This window comes from Entelurus aequoreus, linkage group LG03, assembly GCF_033978785.1.
Source record: "Entelurus aequoreus isolate RoL-2023_Sb linkage group LG03, RoL_Eaeq_v1.1, whole genome shotgun sequence".
Lineage (NCBI taxonomy): Eukaryota > Metazoa > Chordata > Actinopteri > Syngnathiformes > Syngnathidae > Entelurus > Entelurus aequoreus.
In genome coordinates, this window is record NC_084733.1 from 13343513 (window position 1) to 13371403 (window position 27891).

Consider the following 27891-nt stretch of genomic DNA (forward strand, 5'->3'; position numbering starts at 1 on the left):
TTCTTTCATGTGATATTGCAGGAGAATCTTGTATATTGCCCAAGACATGATCTGTTAGAATCTTGTGTTTCTATGAAATCTGTGATGTTACTGAATTTGTCCTTGTAGCTCAAAAACGTGGCTTCTCCATGTGTTATATGGTAGCTTTTTGATGATGATCCGCATATTTGAAGGCATGTCCAAGTCATAAAAATATGGTACGTCCTCCACAGCATTACAGCAGCTCCTTAGGACTAGACGGTAGTCCTGTAGTGCCTTCACATCCTTTGGTTTTATTGTAGGCCACAAAAGTGCTTTGTTGATGTACAGAGATGAAATCTTTTGTTCGTTATCAAATTGATCCTTTAATAATAAAGTTTTGGCTTTTATGTATCCATGGTCCGGGTTCATGTATTGACAGATCTGATTTGTACTGGCCATGACGTTAAAGTGCATCCGGCAGTGGAGGCTCCTCTATGGGGTCTTGGGACACTAGGAGGTTAACCCCTTTATCAATCAATCAATCAATCAATGTTTATTTATATAGCCCTAAATCACAAGTGTCTCAAAGGGCTGTACAAGCCACAACGACATCCTCGGTTCAGAGCCCACATACGGGCAAGGAAAACTCACCCCAGTGGGATGTCAATGTGAATGACTATGAGAAACCTTGGAGAGGACCGCATATGTGGGTAACCCCCCCCCCCCCCCCCCCTCTAGGGGAGACCGAAAGCAATGGATGTCGAGTGGGTCTGACATAATATTGTGAAAGTCCAGTCCACAGCGGATCCAACACATCAGCGAAAGTCCAGTCCATAGTGGGGCCAGCAGGAACCATCCCGAGCGGAGACGGGTCAGCAGCGTAGAGATGTCCCCAACCGATGCACAGGCTAGCGGTCCGCCCCGGGTCCCGACTCTGGACAACCAGCACTTCATCCGTGGCCACCGGACCTGTGCAACTCCCCCTCCATAAGGGAGAGGGGAGCAGAGGAGAAAAGAAAAGAAAAGAAACGGCAGATCAACTGGTCTAAAAAGGGAGTCTATTTAAAGGCTAGAGTATACAAATGAGTTTTAAGATGGGACTTAAATGCTTCTACTGAGGTAGCTGTTTACTACTGTTACCCCAGGTGGCCCTTGGCAAAGGCCTAGTACCTGACTGCCCCCTAGCCAGGGATACGGTGAAGACCTCACCGGCGGAGCAGGCGGAAGACGGTAGATTTAAGAACTACCACAACGGCTGCGGTGGCGGAAGAAGGCCGCAGCAGAAAAGGGTCCCCAGTCGTCTTGGACTCCATGCCACTGGACCCTGACCCGATTCTGTCGAGGATCGTGTGGTGACTGCCTGTGCACCAGTCTCCCCCCACGTTAAACAAAGTCACGCACAGGCATCCTCCATAAAGGGACACACCCCTACCAGGAGGATCGTCATACTCGTTCGAGTGACCGCCGATGATGATTGACAGATCTTTACAAATTATTTTTGCATGTCCTCGAGTATGCTGTTCCAGGAAGTATAGACGGTCAAAATTGTCTGTGGTGTGTCGTTCAACTCCATGTTCAAATGCTTTCATAAATGTCTGGTATTTTAATCAAATAGTGGTATTTGTCCTTTGGTAGGGCATTGCTGTTGTAGAAGTACATTTGTTATTTCACTTTGCTTCCTCATGATGTCAAGTAAATCATTATTTTACACATCAGCACGGTGCGAAGGTCTTGAGTAGTCCTGAGTTCAATCCCAGGCTCGGGATCTTTCTGTGTGGAGTTTGCATGTTCTCCCCGTGACTGCATGGGTTCCCTCCGGGTACTCCGGCTTCCTCCCACCTCCATAGACATGCACCTGGGGATAGGTCCCTCCCACCTCCATAGACATGCACCTGGGGATAGGTTGATTGGCAACACTAAATGGTCCCTAGTGTGTGAATGTGAGTGTGAATGTTGTCTGTCTATCTGTGTTGTTGGCCCTGTGATGAGGTGGCGACTTGTCCAGGGTGTACCCCGCCTACCGTCCGAATGCAGCTGAGATAGGCTCCAGCACCCCCCGCAACCCCAAAAGGGACAAGCGGTAGAAAATGGATGGATGGATCAGTTATATTTGGATTGGAATTTGAGGTAACTTGTGGTGTCTACCTCAATGAGTATTGTGTTGGTTCGTGATGTTTGTGTTGGTTTGCGATTATTGTGTTGGTTTGTGACAATAGTGTTGGTCTGTGATGATTGTGTTGGTTTGCGGTGTTTGTTGGTTTGCAATGATTGTGTTGGTTTGTGATGTTTCTGTTGGTCTGTGATGTTTATGATTGTTTGTGATTGATTGTGTTGGGTTTGTGATTATTGTGATGTTTGTGTTGGTTTGCGATTATTAAGTTGGTTTGTGACAAAAGTGTTGGTTTGTGTTAGTTCTGATGATTGTGTTGGTTTGCGATGTTTGTTGGTTTGCAATGATTGTGTTGGTTTGCAATGATTGTGTTGTTTGATGTGATGTTTGTGTTGGTTTGTGATTATTGTGTTGGTTTGTGACAATAGTGTTGGTTTGTGATGTTTGTGTTAGTTTGTGATGATTGTGTTGGTTTGTGATGTTTGTTGGTTTGCAATGATTGTGTCGGTTTGCAATGATTGTGTTGGTTTGTGATGTTTCTGTTGGTCTGTGATGTTTCTGATTGATTGTGATGATTGTGTTGGTTTGTGAATATTGTGTTGGTTTGTGATGTTTGTGTTGGTTTGCGATTATTGTGTTGGTTTGTGACAATAGTGTTGGTTTGTGATGTTTGTGTTAGTTTGTGATGATTGTGTTGGTTTGTGATGTTTGTTGGTTTGCAATGATTGTGTTGGTTTGCAATGATTGTGTTGGTTTGTGATGTTGTTGTTGGTCTGTGATATTTATGACTGTTTGTGATGATTGTGTTGGGTTTGTGATTATTGTGTTGGTTTGTGATGTTTGTGTTGGTTTGCGATTATTAAGTTGGTTTGTGACAAAAGTGTTGGTTTGTGTTAGTTTTGATGATTGTGTTGGTTTGCGATGTTTGTTGGTTTGAAATGATTGTGTTGTTTGATGTGATGTTTCTGTTGGTCTGTGATGTTTCTGATTGTTTGTGATGATTGTGTTGGTTTGTGATGTTTGTGTTGGTTTGCGATTATTGTGTTGGTTTGTGACAATAGTGTTAGTTTGTGATGTTTGTGATGATTGTGTTGGTTTGTGATGTTTGTTGGTTTGCAATGATTGTGTTGGTTTGTGATTATTGTGTTGGTTTGTGATGTCTGTGTTGGTTTGAGATTGTGTTGGTTTGTGACAATAGTGTTGGTTTGTGATGTTTGTGTTAGTTTGTGATGATTGTGTTGGTTTGCAATGATTGTGTTGGTTTGTGATGTTTCTGTTGGTCTGTGATGTTTCTGATTGTTTGTGATGATTGTGTTGGTTTGCGATGTTTGTTGGTTTGCAATGATTGTGTTGGTTTGTGATTATTGTGTTGGTTTGTGATGTCTGTGTTGGTTTGTGATGTCTGTGTTGGTTTGTGACAATAGTGTTGGTTTGTGATGTTTGTGTTTGTTTGTGATGATTGTGTTGGTTTGCAATGATTGTGTTGGTTTGTGATGTTTCTGTTGGTCTGTGATGTTTCTGATTGTTTGTGATGATTGTGTTGGTTTGTGATGTTTGTTGGTTTGCAATGATTGTGTTGGTTTGTGATTATTGTGTTGGTTTGTGATGTCTGTGTTGGTTTGAGATTATTGTGTTGGTTTGTGACAATAGTGTTGGTTTGTGATGTTTGTGTTAGTTTGTGATGACTGTGTTGGTTTGCAATGATTGTGTTGGTTTGTGATGTTTCTGTTAGTCTGTGATGTTTCTGATTGTCTGTGATGATTGTGTTGGTTTGTGATGTCTGTGTTGGTTTGTGATGTCTGTGTTGGTTTGTGACAATAGTGTTGGTTTGTGATGTTTGTGTTTGTTTGTGATGATTGTGTTGGTTTGCAATGATTGTGTTGGTTTGTGATGTTTCTGTTGGTCTGTGATGTTTCTGATTGTTTGTGATGATTGTGTTGGTTTGTGATGTTTGTTGGTTTGCAATGATTGTGTTGGTTTGTGATTATTGTGTTGGTTTGTGATGTCTGTGTTGGTTTGAGATTATTGTGTTGGTTTGTGACAATAGTGTTGGTTTGTGATGTTTGTGTTAGTTTGTGATGACTGTGTTGGTTTGCAATGATTGTGTTGGTTTGTGATGTTTCTGTTAGTCTGTGATGTTTCTGATTGTCTGTGATGATTGTGTTGGTTTGTGATGTTTGTGGTGATTTGTATTTGTTAGCGTTTTTTTGCAATGATTGTGTTGGTTTGTGATGTTTCTGTTGGTCTGTGATGTTTCCGATTGTTTGTGATGGTTGTGTTGGTTTGTGATGTGTGGGTTGGTTTGTGATGTTTGTGGTGATTTGTATTTGTTAGCGATGGTTGCGTTTTTTTGTGATGATTGTGTTGGTTTGCAATGATTGTGCGTGTTTGTGATGATTTGTTTTGGGTTGTGATGGTTTATGATGATTTGCGTTGGTTTTTGCTGGTTTTGTAAATGCATTTGGAGTCAACTTTTGTGTTGGTTGGGAATGTATCACAAAAGGCTTAATTGTCAGAGTTAATCTACTCTAAAAGCTATTTTTTTATACAACGCTGCCTTTTTCTAAGAGGATCTGCACTGGTGACCCACTTCTGCCGGACTGGCGGCACAGTCAATTTGTCAAATTCGAGCTTGCTAGCACACGCTGAGATCAGCAAAACTGATTTGATTTCCCTCTCGCAATGACTTGTCGCTAGGCAGATTTTGAGGTTGCACCAAGCACTGTAAAATAATGTATAAACACTCCCGCCCACCATAATGTTCTTGGAAACTTTGAGCAGAATTCGGCACAACTCTACATAGGAGGGAACGGACACATCGGAGGGACGGAGCAATAATCCTTTGCTCCGCCTGCGAGCTGAAATACCCACTTAGCCCCCCAATCAGGGTTACGTGAAGTCACTGCAGCTGATGGATGAAAATGCAGAGCAGCCAGATAGTATTTGGAACTGATGGCCTCCACTGCTAAGTGGGCTGGTATGGGAGGATATATAGCTAGGGGGCACACAACCTGAGAAAAGCAACGTGTTGGCAGGACGCATAGGTGGACCACTACAGATTGAGGCACCAACATCTGGGATTTGTCTTGGGCTTTCCTTGCCACTGGAATCCACCCTCCCACAGACAAGCAGTGCTACTGAGGAATGTGCATCCTTGGCACTTCAAAAACCATTGTTTCGTAAGTGTCTGCTCTGACCTTGATGAGAGAACAGCTGGTCTGGAACCAAAGAAGACAAGTGTGATGGCGACGGGGCGTCAGATGACAGAGGCAGGTTTGGGTGAACTGGAGGCTCTCAGGTGAACCCAGCGGCACAGAGCTATTCTGGTTCCCAGCAGCTGAATGAGTGGCAGACCTTTGTATGACTGAGCAGCCCAGTTTAGGATTGCAATGCTCATCAAAATTGCCCACTCAAAATACTCCTGGATAGAATCCTGCGCCTATTGGGACACTCCACACTGCGGTTAAAATAAAAGAGCAATAATCTTGAAATTGGCAACATGGAATGTGAGAACCTTCCTGGACTTCACTGGCATCTGTGACAGACCTAATCGGAGAACCGCACTAGAGGCTGCTGAACCAAGGCAGTGCAACACCAACATTGTTTCCTTGAGCAAGACAAAGCTACTCGATGAAGGATTCCTTAAAGAAGAAGGAATGGGCTACGACCTTGTTGTGGTAAGGATACCCCCTGCATTGTGTAGGACTGGCAATTAAACATACATTACTAACATGACTGACTAAAACACCTGTCGGCAACAGCGAAAGACTGCTGACTATCCGTATCCCCCTAGTAAGGAAACACTCTGCCAACATGGCCATCTGAGAATGAGGCCAAAGATCGCTTCTGTCAGTCACTGTATGAAACTCTCGGTCATATCCTCAAGTCTGAGAAAATCATGTTGCTTGGCCACTTCAACGTTCAGGTCAGCCAGAACAATAAGGTATGGACTGGAGTGCTTGGTAGGGATGGTGTTGGCCAGGTCGTTGCAAATGGCATGATACTCCTCACTCCCTGTGTCGAGCATGACCTGACAAACAGAGTTCCAGCAGAAGAACCAATCTAAAACATCCCGGAGACATCCCCGCTCCAAACATTGGCACAGAGACATCAACAGTGTTCTGATTACCCATGCCAAGAGAGGAGAGGAAAGCTGGACAGACCAACTTTGATAATTGCCTATCTCCACATGCTAGAATCCTCCCTCCCAACCCCCAGCTAAAAAACACAAACAAGTAGTTAAACGGCACCCATCTAATGAAAGCTGGGGTGAGAAATTAGTTCCATTACTCTCTAGCTGAGAAACTAGCAAAGGTTCAACTCAGAGCCTGCACTCAGAAGATTCCATGGATCAGAAGTGAGGCCCGTTTAGCTCCTCTTTGTATGAGGCAGCAGCCCAAACCATCAGCTATGAGGCCAAAAATCATCAAGACTCTTTTGATGACAACTCGGACACTACGAAGAGCCTGCTTGAAAACATGCACAAAGCACACAGAGCAACTCTAAACAACCCTACTCTTTGAGACTGCAAAGACAGGCAGCTTGAAGGGAAGTTCAAAAGACGTTACAGCCCTGCATTAAAAACATCTAATGCCAAATTGCGCTGTCACTCCTCTTAAATCAGCAGATGGTCTCACATTTTTGAAGGACCATACCCAGATACACTTTTGAAGGACCAAAATCAGACAATATTGAGGTGGGCTGACCCTTTCTTCAAGTCCTTCTCAACCAACTCTGTCATGTAGACCTCACTGTACAAGAACAACTGCTTGATCCAAAATCAATCCTCTCAGCCTATATTTTAGTCAGCCTCCAACTTTCATGGAGGTCCAAGCAGCTATGCGTGCTCTTAGGAACAACAAATCTACCGACCCTGACAGCAACCCTGCAGAATTACTGAAGCAAGGAGGGTACATACAGTATGCACAAGAACCATCGACCAGTACATCACCAAGGCCTGGGCGAACAAGAGCATTCCCTGACAGTGGAAGGATGCCATCATTGGCAGAATCTACAAAAAACAGGGTGACAAAAGCAAGGGGGATACACTCCTTGCTGTTGCTGGTAAGGTCCTGGCCAAGACCATGCTGCGAAGGCTCATCAACCATATTAGAGTCAATGCTACCTGAATCCCAGTGCGAGTTTACAAAGAACAGGAGCACGATCAACATGATCTTCATAGATCAGATATCCAACTATTCGGAATTATGACAACAGGACATCTGCTGATTGGAATAAGCATTGCTCTGGTTTGTCGACAAATTGGAAGTTGCTGGCAGTCTTCAAAGTACCCCAAAGCTGCCACAAATGATTGGAGGACGCGGGAAGAACTGTGGACACTCTTGTGATTTTGGATCACATCGGACTGTCTGCCCCGCAGTTTTGAGGACCAGTCATAGACAATTTAGAGTGAAAAGCAAATTTTATTTTCACTCGCGTACAAAACATTCTAACTTGGATTGTTTCCCTGGCGTCGAGACTCTCCCGAAGGACAGTGCAGCGAAGACACAACAAACTTCCTTCTTATCTCTCATGGACACACACCTGTTGTTGTTGACTTTGGACTTATCGGCTGCACAGACATCAAGGCTGCGGAACAGAGACACACTGCAGGCTTACACACACACATGCATCCACAAAAAATATACGCCACACACACATACCCCACCCCCAATCCAACGCCCTCGACGCAAATCCCATAGGGGTGATGAATGGATGGTCAGCGCCTGAGAGCTGCGGCCTACCATCATGACCTCGCATTCCCTTCCCTCTGTTGCTAGATATCTCAAGATGGACGTTGTAATATGTACATGTGCTTTGCTAAGGAGGTTTTTTCCCACTCCAGACTGGGGCCCCTTAGGAGCCCAGTCTAGATTGTATTTTTTTTACTCATCCTTCCCCAGCGTTTTACCTTTTTCCCATCTTTTACGGGGCGCCTTGTGCCGACCCATCAGCGTTCCTGTTCTGTAACCCTGTACACTGTTTGTTTTGTCTAATCTTGAACGGGTTTGTGCTGAAAACAAAGTTTCGTTGTACTTGTGCAATGACAATAAAGACCTATCCATCTATCTATAGCACGCCACCTTCAGGAAACGTGCAGAGAACCGCACCAAGACCACTGTTTCATTAAATTTATTGGCCTCTCCAAAAGCTTTGACATTGCCAGCAAGGAGCTCCTCTGGGGTGTGCTTACCATATTTGGCTGCCCAGCTAATCATATTACCATCCCCGTCAATTCCTAGACTGCGTCATGGCTCGAGTACCCTTCGAAGGCTAAGAGTCTGCGGCCTTCCCAGTTGGAAGTCTCTTGTTGGTCCAAAGAGAGGTCCACGCATTCTGTGGGCTCCCTAGTCTTGGATGGATGTGGCTCTTGTCTGAACAAAGGACTTAATGCCTTGGCGGATCTGCTGCCTCCAACTTTCGTTGTCAGCAGCTGTATCCTCCCAGGCTCCTTCGTCAATGTTACAGCTGCTGAGATTGACATTCAGTGTTTCTTTAAAGCAAAGTCAGGGCTTTTCCGGGATAAGCTGTCACTCTTTTAGTTGCTTTCTGCAAACACATAATTTCCTCATTGTGGTATAAAAAGTCTATCCTATCCTATAGAACAACGTCTTTGGGATGCGGCAATCAGACATTTGTAGAGATGAGTATCGTATCCGGTACTTTTTTCGCAGCAACCGAATCCCGCCGGTCCTACCGGGCATCGATTCACGTAAAATCCAATTTTGCTATGTTACGGTTGAAGAGATGTCAGTTGCTGACTTATCCTGCTTTTGATACTTTGGCACTCGGCGATCTCTCCAGCAGCACTGAGAGCAGACTCGGACAAACTATCTTTTAGTAATGTTGCAATTTCCAATGCCAACCAAGAAATTGACTCAAAAAAACGCTCCAATGTAAGTAAAGTACGGCGCCACTTTTCCAAAAATACTCTAGCTTGATGCTAATATACATTGGCTTTGCTATTGACATGCTACGGATTAGCATTATTGATTTTACATGGCCATTTCTACACATCCAATTTTTTTAATGAAAGCTACAACTAAAATGCACATTACAATCATACAGCTGGTGCGTAACAAGTACATTACTTACAGTATTAACACTTTTGGGGCGCAACAAAAGACTAGATTCGCCATAAAACACCATAAAATATACACTACTGCTATCTAGCGTCTTGAGATTCTGAAATGTGATAATAAAACAAGATCTAATAAGTAGTTGTCATAATCAATAATTTTTAAATGTTGCAATAAAAAAAAATGATATCATAAAGGAAAACAATAAATATTTATTTACACACAAAAGTACCTAAAATTGGTACCGTTGAGTATCGGTATCGGTTCAAATCTGAACGGTACCTGTCCCTAGACATTCGGACAACATGCCCAGCAGTACCATAAATAACAAAGTAACATAAATGGCATATACAGTGCCATATAAAGTAACAAATTAACATAAGGTAACATACAGTAACGTATGTCAAGATGTTCAACAGGTGAACAGGTGAGTCAGCTACGAACCACACACGCACGCACTGTAATAAGAATAATGTCCGCTCCAGCAGCACACAATAAAAATAGAAAATTAGAGCAAGCCCAGTTCATCTATTAACACAAAGTGTTATCAACATTTCGAGAACATTCCACACTCTCGCTGATCCCATACCAGCAAGGACGTTATTTAGTGAAATGAAAATGTGATGGATTATTGTTAAGTGTGACGCATTGAAAAACACAGCTGATAATGTCCTTAACACAACCACTGTTAGCGTTAGCATTTAAAACCTACTTCATAACACGCATTAAAAAAGCTAAACCAAACTCTACATCACAGATGTCAAACTCTAGGCCAGAGAGCTAGAGCTGGCCCACCACATCATTTTAAGAGGCCCACCACACCATTTTATGTGGTCCGGCACATTATTTCATGTGGCCCGCCCGTCATTTGATGTGGTTTACGTCATCATTTTAAGTGGCCTGGGAAAGGCTGAAAATAATAAAGCAGTTTTTGCCTAAATGTATTTATTTCAATTTTGAGAGAAAAAAAATACTAATTTACGTTTATAAACTATATATATATATAAAAACATATATATACACACACACACACATATATATATATATATATATATATATATATATATATATATATATATATATATATATATATATATATATATATATATATATATATATATATATATATATATATATATATATATATGTGTGTGTGTGTGTGTGTGTGTGTGTGTGTGTGTGTGTGTGTGTGTGTGTGTGTGTGTGTGTGTGTGTGTGTGTGTGTATATATATGTTTATATATATATATATATATATATATATATATATATATATATATTAGGGCTGCAACTAACGATTAATTTGATAATCGATTAATCTGTCGATTATTACTTCGATTAATCGATTAATAATCGGATAAAAGAGACAAACTACATTTCTATCCTTTCCAGTATTTTATTGAAAAAAAACAGCATACTGGCACCATACTTATTTTGATTATTGTTTCTCAGCTGTTTGTACATGTTGCAGTTCATAAATAAAGGTTTATAAAACAAAACAAAAATTAAAAAAATAACAAATAAATTGCCTCTGCGCATGCGCATAGCATAGATCCAACAAATCGATGACTAAATTAATCGCCAACTATTTTTATAATCGATTTTAATCGATTAGTTGTTGCAGCCCTAATATATATATATGTGTGTGTGTATATATATATATATATATATATATATATATATATATATATATATATATATATATATATATATATATATATATATATATATATATATACATACATATATATATATATATACATATATATATATATATATATATATATATATATATATATATATATATATATATATATATATATATGTATATATATATATACACTATATATGTATATATATATATATATATACACTATATATGTATATATATATATATATATATATATATATATATATATATATATATATATATATATATATATATATATATATATATATATATATATATATATATATATATATATATATATATATATATATATATATATAGGTAGGTAGGTAGGTAGGTAGGTAGGTAGGTATATATACAGGGTTTCCCACACATTCATTTATTTGTGGCGGCCCGCCACGAAAGAATTATGTCCGCCACGAATTAAAAAAAATTTAAAAACTTTTTTTTTTTAAATAAAAAAAATAAAAAAATGTATTTATTTATTTATTTTTTTTGTCCTCTCCAGCTTCTCAGGCAAATCATATAGTTGATGTAGATGCCCATATCGGCTGTTGATTTACTTTACAAAAGAGAAGTGTAGGATACTTCTCTTGTTGCCTTATTTGTATTTGACTTTATTAAATGTATTTATATTAGAAACACAACATGTGTATATAACAAAGGGTGCAAAGTCTGCAGGCAGTAGGAAACACATGGTTAAGTGTAGGGAGTAAAACTGATGGCAGTCTAAAGTTCAAGATTTTTGGAGCTCTTTGTTCAGTGGATCAGATGTTTGATGAAGCTCTGTGTCTATCTACCACCACTACTGTTTTATGTTTATTTGTTACTGACTGTGGCAGGACACCTCTGCCTCTGTTTCACTTTATGTTGCTGGTAAATAATATAGTTGTAGTAGTAGGCTAAAGTTAAATTATTTAGTATGCACTAATTAAAGGGGCAGAGCTTTGAGACATTTTAGCTTTTATATTTTATAAGATATATTTTTTGTAAGAACCACAATTAATAAATATATTTCAGTGAATAACTTATTGTTCAAATCTGTATATAAATATGTACATAAAGTGTTGTAATTATATTGTAAAATGGATGGATGGATGGATGGACGTTTAAAACAAAACTGTTATTATTAATTAGTAAGTATACATTTTTTGAGGAGCACATACTTGTTGGTCACAAAAAAACATTCATGAAGTTTGGTTCTTTTATGAATTTATTATGGGTCTACTGCAAATGTGACCAAATCTGCTGGGTCAAAAGTATACATACAGCAATGTTAATATTTGCTTACATGTCCCTTGGCAAGTTTCACTGCAATAAGGCGCTTTTGGTAGCCATCCACAAGCTTCTGGTTGAATTTTTGACCACTCCTGTTGACAAAATTGGTGCAGTTCAGCTAATTTTGTTGGTTTTCTGACATGGACTTGTTTCTTCAGCATTGTCCACACGTTTAAGTCAGGACTTTGGGAAGGCCATTCTAAAACCTTCATTCTAGCCTGATTTAGCCATTCCTTTACAACTTTTGAGGTGTGTTTGGGGTCATTGTGCTGTTGGAACACCCAACTGCGCCCAAGACCCAAACTCCAGGCTGAGGATTTTAGGTTGTCCTGATGAAAACAATTTTGACACCCCTGTTTTTATGATAACAACACACTGAGCTAAAAATGCTAAATAATCTCTAAAATAATTACGTAAATTCAAAAAAGTAAGTTAATGTGCTAAATGAACCATTAAAGGCCTACTGAAATGAATTTTTGTTATTTAAACGGGGATAGCAGATCCATTCTATGTGTCATACTTGATCATTTCGCGATATTGCCATATTTTTGCTGAAAGGATTTAGTAGAGAACATCGACGATAAAGTTCGCAACTTTTGGTCGCTAATAAAAAAAGCCTTGCCTGTACCGGAAGTAGCGTGACGTCACAGGTTGAAAGGCTCCTCACATTTCCCCATTGTTTACACCAGCAGCGAGAGCGATTTGGACCGAGAAAGCGATGATTACCCCATTAATTTGAGCGAGGATGAAAGATTTGTGGATGAGGAACGTGAGAGTGAAGGACTAGAGTGCAGTGCAGGACGTATCTTTTTTCGCTCTGACCGTAACTTAGGTACAAGGGGTCATTGGATTCCACACTCTCTCCTTTTTCTATTGTGGATCACGGATTTGTATTTTAAACCACCTCGGATATTATATCCTCTTGAAAATGAGAGTCGAGAACGCGAAATGGACATTCACAGTGACTTTTATCTCCACGACAATACATCGGTGAAGCACTTCAGCTACGGAGCTAACGTGATAGCATCGTGCTTAAATGCAGATAGAAACAAAAGAAATAAGCCCCTGACTGGAAGGATAGACAGCAGATCAACAATACTACTATCAGGAGACACCAAACCAAACACTGGACCTGTTACCACTCGGTTAATGCTGTGCCGCCTGTCGAAGCCTAGCAATGCCGTTGCTAACGACGCCATTGAAGCTAACTTAGCTACGGGACCTCGTCAGAGCTATGATAAAAACATTAGCGCTCCACCTACGCCAGCTAGCCCTCATCTGCTCATCAACACCCGTGCTCACCTGCGTTCCAGCGATCGACGGAGCGACGAAGGACTTCACCCGATCATCGATGCGGTCGGCGGCTAGCGTCGGCTAGCGCGTCTGCTATCCAACTCAAAGTCCTCCTGGTTGTGTTGCTGCAGCCAGCCGCTAATACACCGATCCCACCTACAGCTTTCTTCTTTGCAGTCTCCATTGTTCTTTAAACAAATTGCAAAAGATTTACCAACACGGATGTCCAGAATACTGTGGAATTTTGCGATGAAAACAGAGCTTTTTGTATTGGGATACAATGTGTCCCAATACTTCCGCTTCAACCATCGACGTCACGCGCATACGTCATCATACATAGACGTTTTCAACCGGAAGTTTCCCGGGAAATTTAAAATTGCACTTTATAAGTTAACCCGGCCGTATTGGCATGTGTTGCAATGTTAAGATTTCATCATTGGTATATAAACTATCAGACTGCGTGGTCGGTAGTAGTGGCTTTCAGTAGGCCTTTAAGGTAAATGTATGCTCAACTCAAAGTGTAGTTTGGTACATACTAACTACAACACTAAGTACTGAACTTAAGTTTTACAGAAGGTATGCTCAAGTACATCTTAAGTTAATTATGCTAAACTAAGCTCTTAGAAACGCTAAACTTTAACCTGAGTTTTCCAAAAAAATAGTTGAACAAAGTTGTAAAGCAAAACTAAGCTTGAAGAGATGTATGCAGAAGTCAACTTTAAGCTAGGTACGGTAAACTAAAATGTCAAATGTAAACAAAGTCTCCTAATTAAATAGGAGCTCATTTTCTTTTTCAATCTATGAATGTACAACTGTTTGTTTATTTTGTTGACCACTGACCGAAGAAGAATAATAAACTAAATAAAAATATACTATAAACCACATTCTAGGCTAACAGCGCTAAACTGTTAGCTCATATAGCAAAAACTAATCTCGAAAATGACTCACATTCAAGGTCTTGTTTTGTAGTATTTGTACTTTTCTTTGCTGCTTATGTCATTGTTGTGTGGAGCAGGATTGCATTTCACACAATGGCCATTTGATGTGTTGCACTCCAGCTAACACAGACTGCACTCATTCGTGTGTGTGTGTGTGTGTGTGTGTGTGTGTGTGTGTGTGTGTGTGTGTGTGTGTGTGTGTGTGTGTGTGTGTGTGTGTGTGTGTGTGTGTGTGTGTGTGTGTGTGTGTGTGTGTGTGTGTGTGTGTGTGTTGCACCAACCAGTTAGCATTACGTAATAATTAAGATTCACAGGAAGGGTCAGGAAGTGTCACATCATGTAGAACAAATCTTGCATACTATAGTACTAGCATCCTGTTAGAATACTACTAACATACTACTAGAGGACTCCTAGCATACTACAGTACTAGCATCCTGTTAGAATACTACTAACATACTACTAGAGGACTCCTAGCATACTACAGTACTAGCATCCTGTTAGAGTACTACTAACATACTACTAGAGGACTCCTAGCATACTACAGTACTAGCATCCTGTTAGAATACTACTAACATACTACTAGAGGACTCCTAGCATACTATAGTACTAGCATCCTGTTAGAATACTACTAACATACTACTAGAGGACTCCTAGCATACTACAGTACTAGCATCCTGTTAGAATACTACTAACATACTACTAGAGGACTCCTAGCATACTACAGTACTAGCATCCTGTTAGAGTACTACTAACATACTACTAGAGGACTCCTAGCATACTACAGTACTAGCATCCTGTTAGAATACTACTAACATACTACTAGAGGACTCCTAGCATACTACAGTACTAGCATCCTGTTAGAATACTACTAACATACTACTAGAGGACTCCTAGCATACTACAGTACTAGCATCCTGTTCAAATACTACTAACATACTACTAGAGGACTCCTAGCATACTACAGTACTAGCATCCTGTTAGAATACTACTAACATACTACTAGAGGACTCCTAGCATACTACAGTACTAGCATCCTGTTCGAATACCACTAACATACTACTAGAGGACTCCTAGCATACTACAGTACTAGCATCCTGTTAGAATACTACTAACATACTACTAGAGGACTCCTAGCATACTACAGTACTAGCATCCTGTTAGAGTACTACTAACATACTACTAGAGGACTCCTAGCATACTACAGTACTAGCATCCTGTTAGAATACTACTAACATACTACTAGAGGACTCCTAGCATACTATAGTACTAGCATCCTGTTAGAATACTACTAACATACTACTAGAGGACTCCTAGCATACTACAGTACTAGCATCCTGTTAGAATACTACTAACATACTACTAGAGGACTCCTAGCATACTACAGTACTAGAATCCTGTTAGAGTACTACTAACATACTACTAGAGGACTCCTAGCATACTATAGTACTAGCATCCTGTTAGAATACTACTAACATACTACTAGGGGACTCCTAGCATACTACAGTACTAGCATCCTGTTAGAGTACTACTAACATACTACTAGAGGACTCCTAGCATACTACAGTACTAGCATCCTGTTAGAATACTACTAACATACTACTAGAGGACTCCTAGCATACTACAGTACTAGCATCCTGTTAGAATACTACTAACATACTACTAGGGGACTCCTAGCATACTACAGTACTAGCATCCTGTTAGAATACTACTAACATACTACTAGAGGACTCCTAGCATACTACAGTACTAGCATCCTGTTGAAATACTACTAACATACTACTAGAGGACTCCTAGCATACTACAGTACTAGCATCCTGTTAGAATACTACTAACATACTACTAGAGGACTCCTAGCATACTACAGTACTAGCATCCTGTTGAAATACTACTAACATACTACTAGAGGACTCCTAGCATACTATAGTACTAGCATCCTGTTAGAATACTACTAACATACTACTAGAGGACTCCTAGCATACTACAGTACTAGCATCCTGTTGAAATACTACTAACATACTACTAGAGGACTCCTAGCATACTACAGTACTAGCATCCCGTTAGAATACTACTAACATACTACTAGAGGACTCCTAGCATACTACAGTACTAGCATCCTGTTAGAATACTACTAACATACTACTAGAGGACTCCTAGCATACTACAGTACTAGCATCCTGTTAGAGTACTACTAACATACTACTAGAGGACTCCTAGCATACTACAGTACTAGCATCCTGTTAGAATACTACTAACATACTACTAGAGGACTCCTAGCATACTACAGTACTAGCATCCTGTTGAAATACTACTAACATACTACTAGAGGACTCCTAGCATACTACAGTACTAGCATCCTGTTAGAATACTACTAACATACTACTAGAGGACTCCTAGCATACTACAGTACTAGCATCCTGTTAGAATACTACTAACATACTACTAGAGGACTCCTAGCATACTACAGTACTAGCATCCTGTTAGAATACTACTAACATACTACTAGGGGACTCCTAGCATACTACAGTACTAACATCCTGTTAGAATACTACTAACATACTACTAGAGGACTCTAGCATACTACAGTACTAGGATCCTGTTAGAATACTACTAACATACTACTAGAGGACTCCTAGCATACTACAGTACTAGCATCCTGTTAGAATACTACTAACATACTACTAGAGGACTCCTAGCATACTACAGTACTAGCATCCTGTTAGAATACTACTAACATACTACTAGAGGACTCCTAGCATACTACAGTACTAGCATCCTGTTAGAGTACTACTAACATACTACTAGAGGACTCCTAGCATACTATAGTACTAGCATCCTGTTAGAATACTACTAACATACTACTAGAGGACTCCTAGCATACTACAGTACTAACATCCTGTTAGAATACTACTAACATACTACTAGAGGACTCTAGCATACTACAGTACTAGCATCCTGTTAGAATACTACTAACATACTACTAGAGGACTCCTAGCATACTACAGTACTAGCATCCTGTTAGAATACTACTAACATACTACTAGAGGACTCCTAGCATACTACAGTACTAGCATCCTGTTAGAATACTACTAACATACTACTAGAGGACTCCTAGCATACTACAGTACTAGCATCCTGTTAGAGTACTACTAACATACTACTAGAGGACTCCTAGCATACTATAGTACTAGCATCCTGTTAGAATACTACTAACATACTACTAGAGGACTCATAGCATACTACAGTACTAGCATCCTGTTAGAATACTACTAACATACTACTAGAGGACTCCTAGCATACTACAGTACTAGCATCCTGTTAGAATACTACTAACATACTACTAGAGGACTCCTAGCATACTACAGTACTAGCATCCTGTTAGAATACTACTAACATACTACTAGAGGACTCCAAGCATACTACAGTACTAGGATCCTGTTCGAATACTACTAACATACTACTAGAGGACTCCTAGCATACTAAAGTACTAGCATCCTGTTAGAATACTACTAACATACTACTAGAGGACTCCTAGCATACTGCAGTACTAGCATCCTGTTAGAGTACTACTAACATACTACTAGAGGACTCCAAGCATACTGCAGTACTAGCATCCTGTTCGAATACTACTAACATACTACTAGAGGACTCCTAGCATACTACAGTACTAGCATCCTGTTCGAATACTACTAACATACTACTAGAGGACTCCCAGCATACTACAGTACTAGGATCCTGTTTGAATACTACTAACATACTACTAGAGGACTCCTAGCATACTAAAGTACTAGCATCCTGTTAGAGTACTACTAACATACTACTAGAGGACTCCAAGCATACTGCAGTACTAGCATCCTGTTCGAATACTACTAACATACTACTAGAGGACTCCTAGCATACTACAGTACTAGCATCCTGTTCGAATACTACTAACATACTACTAGAGGACTCCAAGCATACTACAGTACTAGGATCCTGTTCGAATACTACTAACATACTACTAGAGGACTCCTAGCATACTAAAGTACTAGCATCCTGTTAGAATACTACTAACATACTACTAGAGGACTCCTAGCATACTACAGTACTAGCATCCTTATAGAAGACTTCTACTATTAGAATACAACTAGCATGCTATTTAAATAATACTAGTGTACTACAGTACTAGCATCCTAATAGAAGACTACTAGCATCCTACTAGAATACTACGAGCATACTACAGTACTAGCATCCTGTTAGACTGCTACTGCCATCCTATTGGAATACTACTAGCATCCTATTGGAATACTACTAGCATCCTATAGGAATACTACTAGCATCCTATTGAAAACACTACTAGCATCCTATTGGAATACTACTAGCATCCTATTGGAATACTACTAGCATCCTATAGGAATACTACTGGCATCCTGTAGGAATACTACTAGCATCCTATTGAAAACACTACTAGCATCCTATTGGAATACTACTAGCATCCTATTGGAATACTACTAGCATCCTATAGGAATACTACTAGCATCCTATTGGAATACTACTAGCATCTTATTGGAATACTACTAGCATCCTATTGGAATACTACTAGCACCCTGTAGGAATACTACTAACATCCTATTGGAATATTACTAGCATCCTACTGGAATACTACTAGCATCCTGTAGGAATACTACTAGCATCCTATTGGACTACTACTAGCATCCTGTAGGAATAGTACTAAGATCCTGTAGGAATACTACTAGCATCCTATAGGAATACTACTAGCATCCTATAGGAATACTACTAGCATCTTATAGGAATACTACTAGGATCATATTGGAATACTACTAGCATCCTATTGGAATACTAATAGCATCCTGTAGGAATACAACTAGCATTATATAGGAATACTACTAGCATCCTATTGGAATACTACTAGCATCCTGTAGGAATACTACTAGCATCCTATTAGAATATTACTAGCATCCTATAGGAATACTACTAGCATCCTGTAGGAATAGTACTAGCATCCTATAGGAATACTACTAGCATCCTATAGGAATACTACTAGCATCTTATAGTAATACTACTAGCATCCTATTGGAATACTACTAGCATCCTATTAAAATATTACTAGGGTCCTATTGGAATACTACTAGCACCCTATTGGAATACTACTAGCATCCTGTAGGAATACTACTAGCATCCTATTAGAATATTACTAGCGTCCTATTGGAAGACTGCTAGCATAGTACAGTACTACTATCCTATTCAAATATAACTAGCATACTACAAGCATCCTATCAGAATACAACTTGCATCCTAGTAGCGTCCTATTAGAATACTGCTAACATACTACTAACATCCTAATAAAATACTACTAGCATCCTATTAAACTACTGTATTATTGAATACAAGTACAACCACCAAGAGAGTCAATTACCGTATTTTCCAGACTATAAGGCGCACCCTTTTTTTCCCCCTCAAAACTCGACAGTGCGCCGTATAACCCGGCGCGCCAAAAGTACGGAATAATTCTGGTTTTGCTTACCGACCTCGAAGCGATTTTATTTGGTACATGGTGTAATGATAAGTGTGACCAGTAGATGGCAGTCAAACATAAGAGATACGTGTAGACTGCACTATGATGGCAATATGACTCAAGTAATCAACACCAACATTTTATATGTTCCGTTGAAAATATAGAATATTACCCACGGCGCTCAAAAATCTATAAAAATGTTTTAGTACGTATTGGTAAGCTATGAAGCCGCACCGCTTGATGGATTGTACTGTGCTTCAACATACCAGTATTATTATGGTGTGTGTATAAGGTAAGACACATTATCTGGCGTTTTGTTTCGCAATATTATGCAAAAGCAACTTTTCTTAACTTCTGGTACCTGCTGATCTGTATTTGGGATCTGCATAAATCCTGAAAAATGGCGTGCGTCCGCCTTTGTAGTCTTTGTAGTCGATAAGCTTCTTCTTTTTCTCTATCTTCTTGTTATGGGACATTCATCCTCCGCTGTTGCCATTTCTAATATAAAGTAGTGTACAGTTCTTACTTATATCTGTCAGTAAACTCGCCATGAAAGCACTAAAACATACCGGTTAGGGATGTCCGATAATATCGGCCTGCCAATATTATCGGACGATAAATGCGTTAAAATGTAATATCGGAAATTATCGGTATCGTTTTTTTTATTATCTGTATCGGGTTTATTTTTTTTTATTTTTTTTTTTTAATAAATCAACATAAAAAACACAAGATACACTTACAATTAGTGCACCAACCCAAAAAACCTCCCTCCCCCCATTTCTTTCTGTTATTAATATTCTGGTTCCTACATTATATATCAATATATATCAATACAGTCTGCAAGGGATACAGTCCGTAAGCACACATGATTGTGCGTGCTGCTGGTCCACTAATAGTACTAACCTTTAACAGTTAATTTTACTCATTTTCATTAATTACTAGTTTCTATGTAACTGTTTTTATATTGTTTTACTTTCTTTTTTATTCAAGAAAATGTTTTTAATTTAGTTATCTTATTTTTTTTTAAAAATTTTTAAAGTACCTTATCTTCACCATACATGGTTGTCCAAATTAGGCATAATAATGTGTTAATTCCACGACTGCATATATCGGTTGATATCGGTATCGGTTGATATCGGTATCGGTAATTAAAGAGTTGGACAATATCGGAATATCGGATATCGGCAAAAAGCCATTATCGGACATCCCTAATACCGGTATAGTGAGTTTACATTATTCACCCAAGGAACTTTAGTTATTAGAGAGTTCCAGTCGGACGGTTTTTCACGGGACACATTTCCAGTGTTGTTGTTTCCGGATGAGGAGATGCTGCTTCGTTATTGATTTAAGTAATAATAATAATAGATTTTATTTATAAAAAGCACTTTACATTGAGCTAACAACCTCAAAGTGCTACAGTGTATTAATTTTTTTTTTTTTTAAAGATAATACAAATAAATACAAATAAAAACTAGAATAGCTAGAACTAGTATGCATATATCTAAAAAAAAATGTTTTTAAAAAAAATAAGGGTTTTTAAGCCTTTTTTAAAAGCATCCACAGTCTGTGGTGCCCTCAGGTGGTCGGGGAGAGCGTTCCACAGACTGGGAGCGGCGGAGCGGAAAGTCCGGTCTCCCATTGTTCGTAGCTTTGTCCTCGGAGGTTGGAGGAGGTTAGCCTGTCCGGAGCGGAGGTGTCGTGTGGAGGATTTGGGGGTGAGTAGTTCTTTGAGGTAGAGTGGGGCATTTCCATGGAGGCACTGGTGGGTTAGTAGGGAGACTTTGAGTTCTATCCTGAGTGGAACAGGAAGCCAGTGAAGGGATTTGAGAGTTGGTGTGATATGGTCGTATTTCCGCACTCTCATCAGACGGGGAGAGGACGCTGCCGAAGGTGAGCCACGTAAATAAGACCGCCCACTGAGAGAAAGCGGCTTGAAGATGATCTGCAAAACATCATCTATGCAACATTTTGACCAAAGAACCACCATTACATGTTATGTAGACCACAAGGAAGTCTTTTACATTTAGGAAAAAAATAATAATAATATGACACCTTTAATGCGCCCTATAATCCGGTGCGCCTTATATTTGAAAAAAGATCTAAAATAGACCATTCATCGGCAGTGCGCCTTATAATCCGGTGCGCCCTATGGTCCGGAAAATACGGTAAGCCTATACAGTGGTAATATGTCATGGGGCCCAAACCACTTTGTACTATGAAAATATTACTAGCATCCTATTAGAATACTACTAGAATATTACTAGCATCCTACAAGAATACTACTAGTAGATTGCTACTAACCAACGTTCCCTCTAAGGTGCGCGCCTGTGCAATTGTGCACTGCTCAAGCGTCCTCTGTGCACGGCAAATCTATGCCACGCACAAAATCACATAAAAAAATAAGCGCATAACAATTTTCGACACACGGACACGACAGAGAAAACAGTTTTCGTCATCATTGTTCAAATATTGTAACGTCTGTCGAGACACTTTGAGGACATGAATTCCATCCATCACTTTACTGAGCAAAACTCTTTATTGTCGGCCATAAACACATCACCAAAACATTAGTAAAAAAAATTATATCTGGCAAAAGTGGTAATTTTCTGCAGTACAAACCAGACCAAAAGCAACTTTGTTATATCAACAGCAGCCGCTCGCCCTTTCTCACTTGCGCCAACACATGCACATATGGCACTTAGGCAGCGATGCGTTTACAGCCACACAAAAAGTCGGACAACTCCAACACCACACATAAAGTGTCATTCCAGGTCGTTACACTATGATTTACCAATCAAATGTGTGCTTATTCTAGTGTCATTTATTAGGAATCTTAATTTATAAATATTAATCATGAAATGCTGTTAGTATATTAAATAAATACTAGGGATGTCCGATAATGGCTTTTTGCCGATATCCGATATTGTCCAACTCTTTAATTACCGATACCGATATCAACCGATATATGCAGTCGTGGAATTAACACATTATTATGCCTAATTTGGACAACCAGGTATGGTGAAGATAAGGTACTTTTTAAAAAAATTAGTAAAATAAGATAAATAAATTAAAAACATTTTCTTGAATAAAAAAGAAAGTAGAACAATATAAAAACAGTTACATAGAAACTAGTAATGAATGAAAATTTGTAAAATTAACTGTTAAAGGTTAGTATTATTAGTGGACCAGCAGCACGCACAATCATGTGTGCTTACGGACTGTATCCCTTGCAGACTGTATTGATATATATTGATATATAATGTAGGAACCAGAATATTAATAACAGAAAGAAACAACCCTTTTGTGTGAATGAGTGTAAATGGGAGAGGGAGGTTTTTTGGGTTGGTGCACTAATTGTAAGTGTATCTTGTGTTTTTTATGTTGATTTAATAATAAAAAAAAATTAAAAAAACGATACCGATAATAAAGAAACCGATACCGATAATTTCCGATATTACATTTTAACGCATATATCGGCCGATAATGTCGGCAGGCCGATATTATCGGACATCTCTAATAAATACTAATAAAAATATATTATTTACAAACAGGAAGTTGCAGGAATGTACACATGATCCAGTGTTTCCCACACATTAATTTATTTGTGGCGGCCCGCCACGAAAGAATTACGTCCGCCACAAATTTTAAAAAATTTAAAAAAAAAAAAAGTTTTGTCCTGTCCAGCTTCTCAGGCAAATCATATAGTTGATGTAGATGCCCATATAGGCTGTTCAGATTTACTTTACAAAAGAGGATAGAGGATACTTCTCTTGTTGCCTTATTTGTATTTGACCACTACTGTTTTCTGTTTATTTGTTACTGACTGTGGCAGGACACCTCTGCCTCTGTTTCACTTTATGTTGCTGGTAAATAATATGGTTGTAGTAGTAGGCTAAAGTTAAATTATTTAGTATGCACTAATTAAAGGGGCAGAGCTTTAAGAGACATTTTAGCTTTTATATTTTATAAGATATATTTTTTGTAAGAACCACAATTAATAAATATATTTCAGTGAATAACTTATAGTTCAAATCTGTATATAAATATGTACATAAAGTGTTGTAATTATATTGTAAAATGGATGGATGGATGGATGGACGTTTAAAACAAAACTGTTATTATTAATTAGTAAGTATACATTTTTTGAGCCTTTTTAGAGAAAATCATATCATTGTAGTAAATTATGCAAATTACTCGATGATGTCATGGTGACCACGCCCATAGCCACGCCCCCATCGCCACAGGTATAAATAAATCTTGGCAGTTTATGGGAAACACTGTGATCCCCTGCTTACATCTCATTGTGCAACATGTGAATGTTTTAATGGGAACTAAATGCAATGTCTGAAAGGGGTACAAATTATTTCCAAAGCAGGACCTCCACCCAGACAAACAATACAAGTACACAGTTCATGAAAAACAATATTTTTTGTTATTGTCATTGTAAGTGGGCCTAAACACTTATATTAGAAAATAACCTCATGGAAATGACTGCTGTCATTTGATTATAATAATAAGAGAATGTTGTCTGTCTATCTGTGTTGGCCCTGCGATGAGGTGGCGACTTGTCCGGGGTGTACCCCGCCTTCCGCCCGAATGCAGCTGAGATAGGCTCCAGCACCCCCCGCGACCCCGAAAGGGACAAGCGGTAGAAAATGGATGGATGGACGGAGATTGAACTTGTTATTTAGTCAGGTTTGGGACAGGTGTGCTGCTGATGTTGCTCACATGGGCTCCACTGAATGCTCACACACATGGAAAATTAGAGGGAACATTGCTAGTATCCTATTGAAATACTACTAGAATATTACGAGCACCGTTTAGCATGTAACGCTGCTTAGTAAGTGCTAGCACGCTAACATTAGCATACTCTCCCACAGAGAAGATTCCGGGAGACGCTGGGACAAGGAGAGGAGCATCAAACAAAGAGAGGCTTACGCCGCCTTCTCCTCCGTCCTACTCTACATTCTCGCGGCGTGAGCATCCCGGCCGCCCAGTGGGGGACGGGCACGGGCACGGGGACGGGGGGGATGAAGAGACAAAAGACAGAGTGTCTAACACGTTGGCACTCTCGCCTCCAACGAGCTCAATTATGACGGACTTTACCGGGACCCGGTTCTTAGCGCCGCCGGGGACAGGTCCCGTCTCCGTGCAGGTTCGGGGCAAAAAAGGGGCAGTTGCCCCACGAGATGGCACAGCCTTACCGACTGTGTTTTATATATGATACAGAGCGACGATTCAAAGACTTCAAAGCCCATTGCTAACCTAACATGTATAAACAAAAATACACACACACACAATTAGCACAGCAATGAAGTTACTAAGTGTGTCAGCGCGGAAAGACATTCTAGAACAGTGGTTCTTAACCTGGGTTCGATCGAAACCTAGGGGTTCGGTGAGTCGGCCTCAGGGGTTCGGCAGAGCCTCTGCCGCGGAGGTCAAGACACGCCCGACTCATCGTGTAAACAAAAACTCCTCCCTGTCGGCGTATTATGGATACCCCCAAACAATGTTCCCTCTAATTTTCCACATAAACACAAAAACTCCTTGAGCATTCTAGTAGACGTGCACATGCACTGTGGTCACACCTGTCCCAAACCTGACTAAACAACAAGTTCAATGTTTTATTATTGTAATCAAATGACAGCCGTCATTTCCATGAGATTATTATAGTAGTATTATAGTATAGTATTATATGTCTGGGTGGGGGGTCCTGCTTTGGAAATAATGTGTACCCCTTTCAGATATCGCATTTAGTTCCCACTAAAACATTCACATGTTGCACAATGAGATGTAAACATGGGATCATGTGTACATTCCTGTAACTTTCTGTTTGTGAAATATACCTTTATTAGTATTTATTTAATATAATAACATCGTTTTATGATTACGGTTCGGGTTCGGTGAATGCGCATATGAAACTGGTGGGGTTCGGTACCTCCAACAAGGTTAAAAAACACTGTTCTAGAAGTTCCTTCAGCCCCCCCCCCCCCCACTACCGAGAAATGATGAAAAACAGAGAAGATCGACGCTATCTTGTCTTTTAGCGTGCCCACGCTTAGCTAAATTAAAGTTTTGGGTTTAAAGCTGAAATTTTTGGTAAATATTATCAAACTCATTGATTTTTTTCATCAATATATAATTATAAAAACCTGATCATATTGATTGTTTTAAGAGTAAGTTTAATTTAGACCCGACCTGGGCAAATTAAGGCCCGGGGGGGCCACATGCGGCCCGTTAAACTTTTCAATCTGGCCCGCCGGACATTCCCCAAATAATTTTTTTAGATCTTTAAGATGGAAACTGTAGCTGCCGTTATGATGTGCAGTGATGTTTTCTAATGACTAAGTCTTCAACTTTACAAAGTATTTCAATGGTTGGAATCTGCGCTTTTGCATGATGTACTAGTTATTATGGTAATCTAATTAGTTACTATGGTAATCTATTTAGTCTTCAGTAATGCGGACGCTGAATCGATCCGTTGTGGTGAAGAAGGAGCTGAGCCGGAAGGCAAAGCGCTCAATTTACCGGTCGATCTGCATTCCCAATCCTCACTTATGGTCATGAGCTTTGGGTTATGACCGAAAGGACAAGATCACGGGTACAAGCGGCCGAAATGAGTTTCCCCCGCCGGGTGGCGGGGCTCTCCCTTAGAGATAGGGTGAGGAGCTCAGAGTAAAGCCGCTGCTCCTCCACATTGAGAGGTGGTTCGGGCATCTGCTCAGGATGCCACCCGAACGCCTCCATAGGGAGGTGTTTAGGGCACGTCCGACCGGCAGGAGGCCACGGGGAAGACCCAGGACACGTTGGGAAGACTATGTCTCCCGGCTGGCCTGGGAACAGCTCGGGATCCCCCAGGAGGAGCTGGACCAAGTGGCTGGGGAGAGGGAAGTCTGGGCTTCTCTGCTTAGGCTGCTGCCCCCGCGACCCGACCTCGGATAAACGGAAGAAGATGGACGGATGGATGAATGGATGGATGGACTTTGCAGTCAGAATAATTCATGAAGTTAAGCTCGTCACGCAGTAAGTCGAATGATGCGGACACGTTTGTTACTGGATACTCTCTAACATGCCCTGGAGACTTTGCATGTGTAAGTAATGCACAACTTTCATTAATTTGATACTTATTTATTTGGACAAATGTGCTGTTTCACACAATTAGTCGTCGTAGTTTTGGATATTTGACGAGTTTTGGATATTTGACGAGGTTCAGGGTCCAAATGTTGTATTTTTGGGCCGGCTGATGTGTACTTTGGAGAACTCCTGAGTGGGTTTGAACGAAACAAAACACGCTGGCCTTGTTAAAGACACTGGACATAACTTTTGCCTGGAGCTGCCACTTTCCACCAATGATACTTCCGAACTGTATGGCTTTTCCCACAAATGTAGCATATAAAAAAAAGAAGGAGAGAGGAAGACCCAGGACACGTTGGGAAGACTATGTCTCCCGGCTGGCCTGGGAACGCCTCGGGATCCCCCGGGGAGGAGCTGGACCAAGTGGCCGGGGAGAGGGAAGTCTGGGCTTCTCTGCTTAGGCTGATGCCCCCGCGACCCGACCTCGGATAAGCGGAAGAAAATGGATGGATGGGCATTTTCAAGGTTTACTGCAATTCCAGGAAACACACTGTCATACTTGCCAACCTTGAGACCTCCGATATCGGGAGGTGGGTGGGGGGGGGGGGGGGGGGGGGGGGCGTGGTTGGGGCGTGGCTAAGGGCGTGGTTCAGAGGAGAGTATATTTACAGCTAGAATTCACCAAATCAATCAATCAATCAATCAATGTTTATTTATATAGCCCTAAATCACAAGTGTCTCAAAGGGCTATTTCATATATATAATATATATATATATATATACGTATGAAATACTTGACTTTCAGTGAATTCTAGCTATATATATATATATTTTTATATTTATTTTATTTTATTATACAGAGATATAAAGAAATACTTGAATTTCAGTGTCCTGCAGGCTATCCAGTAGATGGCAGTATTGTCCTGTTTAAGAGTGTCACAACATTGCTGTTTACGG

At 40.0% G+C, this 27891-nt stretch overlaps 1 protein-coding gene across 3 annotated transcripts in view; it reads right to left on the minus strand.

Moving 5' to 3' along the window:
- Nucleotides 1–27891, minus strand: part of pacs2 (phosphofurin acidic cluster sorting protein 2) — a 104135-nt gene that overhangs the window by 75225 nt on the left and 1019 nt on the right. The window lies entirely within an intron of this gene.